The 10,117-nt window shown below is 51.4% G+C and overlaps 1 non-coding gene across 1 annotated transcript; it reads right to left on the reverse strand.

Moving 5' to 3' along the window:
- Nucleotides 1–7,442: 7,442 nt before the first annotated feature.
- Nucleotides 7,443–7,531, reverse strand: LOC125113133 (small nucleolar RNA SNORA84). The gene has a single exon (XR_007131362.1). It is a non-coding gene; the product is annotated as a small nucleolar RNA SNORA84 (small nucleolar RNA).
- Nucleotides 7,532–10,117: the final 2,586 nt, after the last annotated feature.

Raw genomic sequence — 10,117 nt, forward strand, 5'->3', positions numbered from 1 at the left:
GCGGACGGGGGCTGGTCTAAGCGGCTGTAAGTCCTTGAGCACTGATGATTTTTAATGATGTGCATATATTGACAAAAATTAAAAACCGACCGTAGGAATAACAAACAGCCCTGAATTTACTTTCCAACCCAAATTTTGGTAGTAATTCTATTCAGAGTGACTCAGTGCAGTTGGTCCTTTGTAAGTGACCCAGATCCACCCCGTCTCTAAGGCGGTTTACTCACTTGCTATCCGTTTTATTTTATTTGTCTTTTTAGGGCCACACCTGCGGCATTTGGAGGTTCCCAGACTAGGGGTCCAATCGGAGCTACAGCTGCCGGTCTACACCACAGGCACAGCAACGCCAGATTCGAGCCTCATCTGTGACCTATGCTACAGCTTATGGCAACGCTGGATCCTTAACCCACGGAGCAAGCAAGGCCAGGCATTGAACCCGCGTCCAATTGGATACAAGAAGGATTCTTAACCCTCTGAGCCACAACGGGAACTCCACTTACTTCTGAAGTGAAACCGCATCATGATTTTATTTCTTAGTTCTTGACTCTGACCCTAAGAACAAAATTGCAAGAAACTGCAAAGTGTGTCTTTGCTACTTCAGGATTTTTTGCCAAGTTATCAGGCTTTGATTTCACTTGTTCCTTCTGTTTTCTGAGATAAATCAGTAATGAAATTCCCTTAGCAATTTGTCAACTCATTTCCCCCCCCATCACGAGCTCTGGCTTCAGTGAGACACAGACGCTCCCAGGCTCCCAACCCACGTGTTCCCGGCCTGCCCACGGGGACAGTGCCTGGCTTAGCAGAACTGTGAGGACTTCACGTGTTCACGGCTTAGACAGGACACTTACGCAGCAGGAGAAAAGGGCAGGAAGCAGATAATAGGAGAGCTTTAATGAGATATTTTTAATACCATGTGAGAATGCAGAGGAGGAAAAAATGTGGTTGCTAAAGAAAAAGACCCAGCTGTTACCAAAGCCGGAAGTTGCTGGTGTCCTGCAACATTTTAAAATATTTGCAAATCTGTAACTTTTACGGGGACAATAACGTAACACTATCTTTCCCTGTTGTCATAGTTGTATGAACCCAAGGCACTCTAGGTGTGAAATAATCTCCCTTTAAAAAAGTTTTTAGTTATTTTCTCTAAGTTTTAAATGACTTTTTAAAAGGGAAATCCATTTTGTGAATGTCTGGCTGATACCCAAACAAAGGAGACTTACCAAACAGCGTTTCACGGTATAGGGTCTGTGTGTTGCTCTTCATTCAGTAAATAATGTCTGTGGCTTAACGACTGAGTACTGAGTGTGAGGCATCTACTTCTAGAACTGCTCACTTTCCCATATTGTCAATGTATGTGTATTTACGTAAAACGTCATTTTAAAATTCATTATTCTTCAAAAGATCTAGACGTCATTAGACTCTCTTGCCTTAAAAAAGCAAAACGACCACAGGCAGCTCCATAATTTAGATCCATCTAGACTCAAGCTTCTGGTCCAGGACTCGAGCAGTTCTGTGTCTTATTGCTTTAGATCAGAGGCCAGCACACAAGAGAGAAAAGTAGAAAGACCAATCCAGAAACACATCAACTCACGCAAGCTCCAGAAAGAGGCACCATGAAGGAAGGGGAGGGAATTATCAAAGCAAGTTTCCATGGAAATTTCCAGGACAGGGATTCAAAGGGCATGAACTGCCAGACGGAGAGTCTGTCTCAAACGCCCAGCAGAGGGTGGAGGGGGGGCGCATCAAGACACACAGTCACAGCACTTGACAACGGTGGCTCCAAAAGAGAAGAAAACATATCATAGAAGATGATACCGATTCCCTCAACAGAAAGAGAGGAAGAGAACAGTGCAGCAATGCCTTCAGAATCCTGAGGGAAAATGGAATTTAACCAAGAAGTCCATACTAAGTCTGAGCATCAATTAAGTATGATGACAGAATTCAGACTGCTCAGAGGCAAAGCTTCAGAAAACACACCTTCCAAGTCTCTTTTCTCAGAAGAGAAGCTCCACCAAAAACAGGAGATGTTCCTGCTGTGTCTCAGTGGCAACAAACCTGACTCGCATCCATGAGGACACAGGTTCGATCCCTGGCCTCGCTCAGTGGGTCAAGGATCCGGTGTTGCCCTGAGCTGAGGTATAGGTTGAAATGCATCTCGGATCCTGTGTTGCTGTGGCTGTGGTGTAGACCGGCAACTGCAGCTCCAATTCGAGCCCTAGCCTGGGAACCTCCAAATGCTGCCGTTGTAGCCCTAAAAAGACCAAAAAAAAGGAGGAAATCAGGGAACTGAGGACAAAGGATCTAATGTGGAGGAGACAGAGCTTTCATAATCCATTGACTTCCTAGAAAATGGAAGAGTCCTGCCTTCAAACACTTAACTCTGTTCATTCTTTCAAGTTTTTTATAAACAACATTAAAAACAAATCTGTATTTGTATTTTTAGGACATTCTGTATAATTTCTCAGCAGAGCCAATTGTGTGTGGTGATGCATTTTCCTTATTACACAACTTTTCCTGGAATTAACTGAGTCAAGTTTTCCTTGGAACTGCGTCGGCTCCCTTGGAGCCTTGGAACTGCGTTCCCCCCTTGGAGCCCTGCTCCGTGTGGACTGAGACCTCCAGGCCTCTGCAGGTCACGGCCACTGGACCAAGATTCCCGTCCGTGGCCTTGGGCATGACTCCCCCCACAGGCCGGGTCTCCGCGTCCCTGAGCCAGTGTCCTCGTCTCCAGATTTACTCCCTGTGCGGCAGCGGCCTGAAGCTCGAGTGGGAAGTAAGGCGACTGCGTTCAGACGGAACACCTGCTCAGAAGGGGACAGAGGAGGGGACGCAGCCTCAGGAGGCCGTATTTGGTTTTGATGGTTTTGTTTCATTTTTAGGGCCGCACCTGTGGCATATGGAGGTTCCCAGGCTAGGGGATGAATAGGAGCTACAGCTGCCAGCCTGCACCACAGCTCACGGCAACGCCGGATCCTTCACCCACTAAGCGAGGCCAGGGATCGAACCCATGGCCTCATGGTTCCTAGTCGATTCATTTCTTCTGCACCACACAGGAACTCCATAGAGGCTGTGTTTGGAAACAAGGAGGCAGAGACCAGAAGCAACCAGCTGAAAGAGTGACAGGAGCTGCTGCAGGTGGCAGGGAGCAGAGGCCTGTGGCTTCCCCTGCAAGGCCCATGGGCTCGTCCATGTCACTTGAGCAGCTGCCCAGGGCAAGACTGCTGCTGGGAGAAGAGCGGGAAGGGCGAGCTCTCTGGGGGGCAGAACGTGGGCAAATCCCTGCCTGAGCTCCTGCTGCCGGAACAGGAGGCGAGCGTTAGAGGGGAGAAGCAGGGCCTGGGCAGAAGGTGTCCCCAGCTTCCTCGCTTATGGAGTCTAGACGTGGCTGCAGAGAAGGGTTGAGAGACTACCATTTGGGTCACCTGAATAGCTGGGCACCACTGTGGCAGCTCAGAGGAGGGTGAGATTAGAGCAGGGAGTCCAGCCGGAGGCCACACGGTCTGTTACCAGCAAGAAAGGATGCGGGTCTGAGGTCAAGGCGCTCCCCCCGGTTAACACGAAAGGCAGAAAAGGAATAACATCAAAGGGTCTAGAGGAGTTTCCGTCGTGGCTCAGCAGAAACGAATCTGACTAGCATCCATGAGGACGCAGGTTTGATCCCTGGCCTCGCTCAGTGGGTTTAGGATCTGGCGTTGCCGTGAGCTGTGGTGTAGGTCACAGACACGGCTTGGATCCTGCATCGCTGTGGCTGTGGTGTAGGCCGGCAGCTGCAGCTCCAATTAGACCCCTAGCCTGGGGACCTCCATATGCCTCAGGTGCAGCCCTAAAAGGGCAAAAAAAAAAAAGGGGGGGGTCTTGATTAGCTATCTGGTGGATACAAGGAAGGGAGGAGCCTAGGAAGGTACCAAATCAGAGGACTTGGCAGGTTCGAAGGGGGAAAGCTGAGATGCTGGGGACGTGTTTGGGATGAGAAGTGTCATCTAACTGGCAGCTGGGTACAGATCTGAAGTTCTGTAACGAGGACTGGTTGAGACAGGATGTGTCTTGGCCACAGCAGACAGAAAGCAGGGGAGTAGAGAAAACTCCTAGGAAGAGGGTGAAGGTCAGAGATAAAGGGCAGCAGTGACAGGAGGAGGGGTCACGGGCCTCAAGAAGGGTGGGGTTAGCCGTGGCAGATGCCATCGACGTCAAGGAAGAGCACGGGATTGAGCCCAGGAGGTTGGGCACAGTGACTTAAGCCAGCGGGGAGGAGGGTCGACCCCGCAGTCATTGCAACCCCGTTCCCTGGGTGTGGGCTGAACAGACTAAGAGGAGGCAGGAGAGGGGGCGGCTCTCTGAGAGCCCGGCCCGGGAGGAAGAACAGGAGGGCCCATGGGGAACAGCCGAGTGGGTTAACATTCCAGGGGTGGACGTTTCCCCCAAGGAAGACAGAGACGGGAGAAAAGCCATCAGTACAGCGAGTCTGAAAACACGGGAGAGACGAAACTAAACAGCCCTGCCCTGCAATCCAGCAATCCCACTCCCCATTCACCCAATGAATGGACACACTTATGTCCACAAAAAAAAAAAAAAAAAAACTGCGCCTGTGCATAAATGTTCATAGCAGCTTTATTCATAGTCACCAAAGCCCAGAAGTGGCCAAGCTGTCCCTCAGTAGGGAAATGGATAAAGAAACGGTTGCCTCCAGATAACAGGATAAAAAACGAGCTGTCCAGCCACAAAGAGGTACAGACGACTTGAAAATGCACGATGCTAAGTGAAGGAGGCCAGACTGAAAAGGCTGCATAATGTATGATTGCACTATGTGATCCAGAAAAGGCAAAACGGCAGAGATAGTAAACAGCAGGGGCTGCCAGGCACAGGGTGAATACGGGTGGCACAGGGTGGCTTTTAGGGCAGAGGGGTGAAACCGTTCTGTAGGGTAGTCTCATGTGACTACAAAACATTAAGCCTTTGCCAAAGCCCGTAACACTTCACTGCCAAAGAATGAGCCTTGATGTACATAGGTTTTGAAAAACTCATTCAGAATGTTGCTGGATCCCAGGATGACACGTAGAATGCGGCAAATACATTGAAATGCATCACAAACACATAAAACAGGATCCCTGAGGGCTGGGGTGGGGGATGAAGAGTCAAGCTAAGTAGCTCCGGAAAGGACTGGGGTCCACTGGGTGGATTGACAACCCCCAAAGGGCTCGTCGGGACCCTGGGACCGAGCAATGAAGCAGGTGGCAGGGGGGGCTTCTCCCTGCTGCAGTGGGAAGTTACCGTCGAGCGGGTGGGGGAGGCGAGAAAGATCGGAGCAGAGTTGGGGACATGAGCACGACCTGGGCTTACCTTACTATACAGATGGGTCCCTTTCTGCACCCATGCATTTCCTTGCTCCATCAGCTGAGGCGGCCTGGACCCAATGACACCCCAACGGCAACGAGCATACCTGCCGCCCAGATCTGAGTTTCTAATACCATCCTCCCGTACAAGGAGCCATGCCTGGCTCCTTGGAGAAGTGGCTGATTCTGGGACGGGGGCAGGAAAGACAGGGTGAGCCCGGGGCATCTTGTGGTTCCCGAGAGTAAGGAAGTGTGGTAACACCACACCATGATGGGATGTTGAAAGCTAGAGGGATATGTGGGCCAAGGGCAGAAGCTTCCAACAGCCAGAGCTGGAGCAAGGCGAGCAGCAGCACAAAATGAGACTGGATTATAACGCCAAGCGTAAGATAAAGAGCTACGTGTTCAAACTGGTACAAATGGCTGAATCCATAAACACGTGGGGGAAGAACTGAATTTCCAACACTTTCTGTGGCTCCTCCACCCTAAGGAGGTGGAACACAACTCCTCCTCCTCAAGTGTGGGCTCTGCACAGCGACGCTCTTCCAAAGAGCAGAGTGTGGACAGGGAGAAGAAGGCGTCACCTCCCAGGGGAGAGGCCTGGCCAACCCGACCTCTGCCAGGCCACCGGGTCAAGGTCAACAGTAACCAGCTGTGCTCTGCGTGCGCACGCTTGGTGCGAGGTGGCGGGAACACACTGCACTTCTGTGGTTCTGCTCGCCCGGAAAGTCCGCCCCCGTCCAACCGTGGCAAAGACAGCCGGCAATTCCCGGCTGAGGGGTGATGACAAAACACTGAGCGGTGCTCGAAACCGCCACGGTCATCCCCCAACAAGGCAGGTCTGAGAAAGAGTCACAACCAAGAGGAGCCTGAGAAGAGACAAGACTCACTCAGTGGGAAGCAGGGTCCCAATCGGGCTCCTAGGGCAGAAGAAGGACTTCAGCTCTCACCTAGAGAGCGCGGAATGGAGCACAATGTACGTGAATAACATCTATTCTAAAGGTTTGAATCATGCGGCCGCACTGGTTCATCAGCCGTGGCAGAGGCACCAAGCGAATGGAGGATCAGGAAGAGGGGAGCTGGCAGTGGATGCGAGGACTCTGCACTACCGTCACAGCCGTCTCTACATCTGTAATAAAAGTTGCTTCTAAAAATAGGGGAGAGGAGTTCCTTGGTGGCCTAGTGGTTAAGGATCTGGTGTCGTCACGACTGCAGCTCAGGTCACTGCTGCGGGGCGGGTTTGATCTCTGGCCTGGGAGCCTCCACCTGCTACAGGCTCTGCCAAAAATAAAATTAAGTAAATTAAAGACATTGGAGCGGGGTAACTCATAGAGCAGGGGGTGGAATGGGAACCCGTCCAAGGTCAGAAGGCCACAGGCAGCATCACTCCTCTGCCCGCCCCACACAGCTCCGCCTGCAAAGCCCCCTCCCCGTCCCAGACGGCAATGGTCCCCCTCCTTCGAGCCCCAGCACACGACCCCTCTCCTTAATGCCTCCTCAGACCTCGCTGCACCGCACAGACCTGCTCAGACCCCGATGGCCTCAGTACTTCACACACAGCAAATTTACTGCCAGTTTATTGTGTGCCAGGTACGAGCTGGAGGCTAGGACTACAGATAAAAAGGGTCACGAACCCCAAAGAAAGGTCAAGGGACATCTCTTATGCAATCAAGTTTCACCTGGCATTGCTTTTTTGTTTTGTTTTGGTTTGGTTTTAGATATCAGCACATTTATTTGTATCATCCCTAATACTTGCAAAGAGTGCATCTATGTCAAGGCTAGTCCTGATTGCCAGCACCTCTGGGAGTTTACTAGAGCAGACTTGCCAGCCCCCCCCAGATCAGGAGTCTACACCTGCATTTTAACGCGATCCAAGGGATGAGCAAGCGCATCAAAATTTAAGTCCTTCTCTTGAACTGTTCTGACCATTACTTAGGAATGTCTATTTGAGCTTTTTTTTTTTTTCCGGTTTGTTTTGAAGAAAATGAGATTTTAGGTTTCTGTTAAGATGGCTTTTAACTTCTATAAAGTTTTCTAGAGAGCCTTTATTTTCCAAGAGATTAAGAACCACTGTATTATTATGCCAAACACCAAGACCCAATGTACTGGCAGGAAGAGCCATGTATCAGTGACCGGGCTATGGGGGCTGCCGAAGAGAAACAGCCCCCACGCATCAATCACAGGATTGCACCTGGCATTGTTTTTGCTTTTGTCTTTTTTTTTTAGGGCTGCACCTGTGGCACATGCAAGTCCCCTGGGCTACGGGTCACCTCAGAACCACCATCACAGCAATGTGGGATTCGAGTTGCATCTGCGACTTACACCACAGCTCATGGCAACACTGGATCCCTAACTGAGCGAGGCCGGGGATCGAACCCCCATCCTCATGGGTACTAGTTGGGTTCTTAACTTGCTGAGCCACAGCAGGAACTCCTTTCTCTCTGAAATAAACTACGAGCTCTTTGAAAGCAAGGATTACTACCGTGTTCATTTTTTTCACCCCCGTGCAAAACCCAATACCCATATACATACATAGCAATTCACAAAGAAATGCCTGTTGAAGCGAACTGAATTCTCCTTCAGCTTAGGGACGCAAACTGCGAGAAAACAATCTGCAGCTTCAATACTAACAGGTGATTTTCAAATTATCTGCAAATTATTTCCTCCCCCTCCCCAGCTTTTGAATACATTACACACATTTTGGGAAGCGGACAATCACAAGAGGTGAATCTGCTTTACAGCAATGGAAACCACGGGTCCACGGTTTTCCTGCACAAGAGCTGCACCCAGGGCGGTGGCAGCATCACCCAGGACACCCCTCCTCATCCTGCTTGGCATGCTGGACCCAAGCTCACCAAACGGCCGCCTTGGCTTAACTGGAAAAGTGAAAAGCATTTCTAAAGCTACGATTGCCACTTACAGCTTGTGGGTCGCACACATAGCCGCCCTGAGTTCCAGGTGAGAAGTTAATGTTTCCAGCCTGTAAATAGAGGCCTACGGATGAAAGGAGCGTGGGGACAGGTGTTGGGCCAGGCAGTGCCTGCCGGTTGCCCTTGTGGCTCCCCAAACTCTACGTCAACCCTCTAGTCCATACACCTTAAAAGCACTCACCCCGACCTGAGGCAGACGACTCCAGCAGAGTCCGGCTGAGCTGCCGCTTCTGCCGCAGGTGCAGCCGTGGCCCCCAGCCCGCCCCCCCCCCATGCTGCACGGCCAGCAGCAGACCTCACACTGCACGGCCGGGAAGGGCAGGGGACCCGCCTGCTGAGCAAGGCCCTTACCTGGACAGTCTTCAGTCTGAGCACGTGGAGCACTGGGCTGGCTGTCGGGCCCCTCCCGTGCCTTAGTGGCCACTGTCCTGGGGTGACTTGAAGGCAGGCAGCAACACGGTTAAGGCACCACCTCCAGTGTAAATGCCTGCTGCGGCTGCCACGGGCCTCTCGGTGAGTCAGTGATGGTGGGTTTTCTGGAACCAGTGGGCTCTCAAGCATTCAGGCCGCGGCTGCAGCAGAGGAAGCCCCTGCAGGCGAGGCCGCACCGCCCTGGCCCTGCTCTCCAGTGGGCCACCTGCATCTGGCCTTGGGGCCCTCCCCGGGTAGCCGCCGGGATCCACCTGCGATGCTGCCGCCCACCTGCAGCCGCTTCAGCTCTGAGCATGCAGGACTGGCCCTCCTGCTTTCAGTGGAGGCAGCTGGTTCCACAGTCAGCACCGGAACCAGGGTTTGACCCCACTCGGCCCAGCCCCAGAGCACCGCTGCCTCAGAGATGACCAGTGGTCAGCAGGCCACCCTCAGTCCGGGCTGGACCTGAAAGTGTTTCATTGCCCAATAACTAGGTTCACCAATCTCTCACCAGCTAACCCAGGACAGCAGGCCCCGTGCCCCATTTCTAGGCTCTATCACTTGCAATCCCAGGAACCAACCTATAGTGTCCTGGGTGCAGATGAGAGAACTCACACTACCTTATCGAAACAGAAAAGGCATTTGCCAAAAAATCCGAAACAAACCTAGACAGCAAACCGACTCTCCAGATTGGGCCCAGTCAGGCTTCAAGGCTTTCCGTAAAGAAACTCCCAAGTTGCACACAGTGGGGTGAACGCAGGACCCCCCTCCGCCCCCTTACACACACCCACACACCCAGAGGAAGGGCTTTCAGCTCACAGGCAGGCCCAGGATGACAGGTTCAGGCCCACGGGGCCTTTCTAGTTACATTTTTGCAGCTTCATGGATTTTCAATTTACAATGAAATTCTTACATTGAGGCTGATTCGAATTTTAGTTACTAGCAAAATTAATTTTAAAACTACATTGCAAGAAATGTTTATATTATTCCAGTATCAGAAATTGATGGCAAATAATGCACTAAATAATCACCACAATCATGGAAAACTTAGAAAGTTAGTCATTGGAGACTGAGAACTGTACTCCCTAAGCGGTGCCCGCTCTATGAAGATTGGCGCAGTCGCCTGCGTTTCCCTGCTTGTTGCTCATGAGAACACTGGGGAGAGCCACCCAAATGCACATCAACCATGACGTTATGATAAAGCACGAACAATACTAGTGCAGCCATCAAAGGGGGTTACCCTTTAAAACATCAGGGTTCACACAAATTACACGAAGCCGTAATAATACATCCTCAGCACGAGCACATTTAGGCACTTGCGAGCCCAGGAGTGGCGTCCTCGCTGATGCGCAGGCGCAGTCCGCAGGTGGCCCCGCTCAAGCCTCAGGCTGTTGATTCTCACGTCCTACAAATGTCCAATTAGCGAATTCTTTCACCTTACACTCTTTAATC

Source organism: Phacochoerus africanus, chromosome 12 (assembly GCF_016906955.1).
Source record: "Phacochoerus africanus isolate WHEZ1 chromosome 12, ROS_Pafr_v1, whole genome shotgun sequence".
Lineage (NCBI taxonomy): Eukaryota > Metazoa > Chordata > Mammalia > Artiodactyla > Suidae > Phacochoerus > Phacochoerus africanus.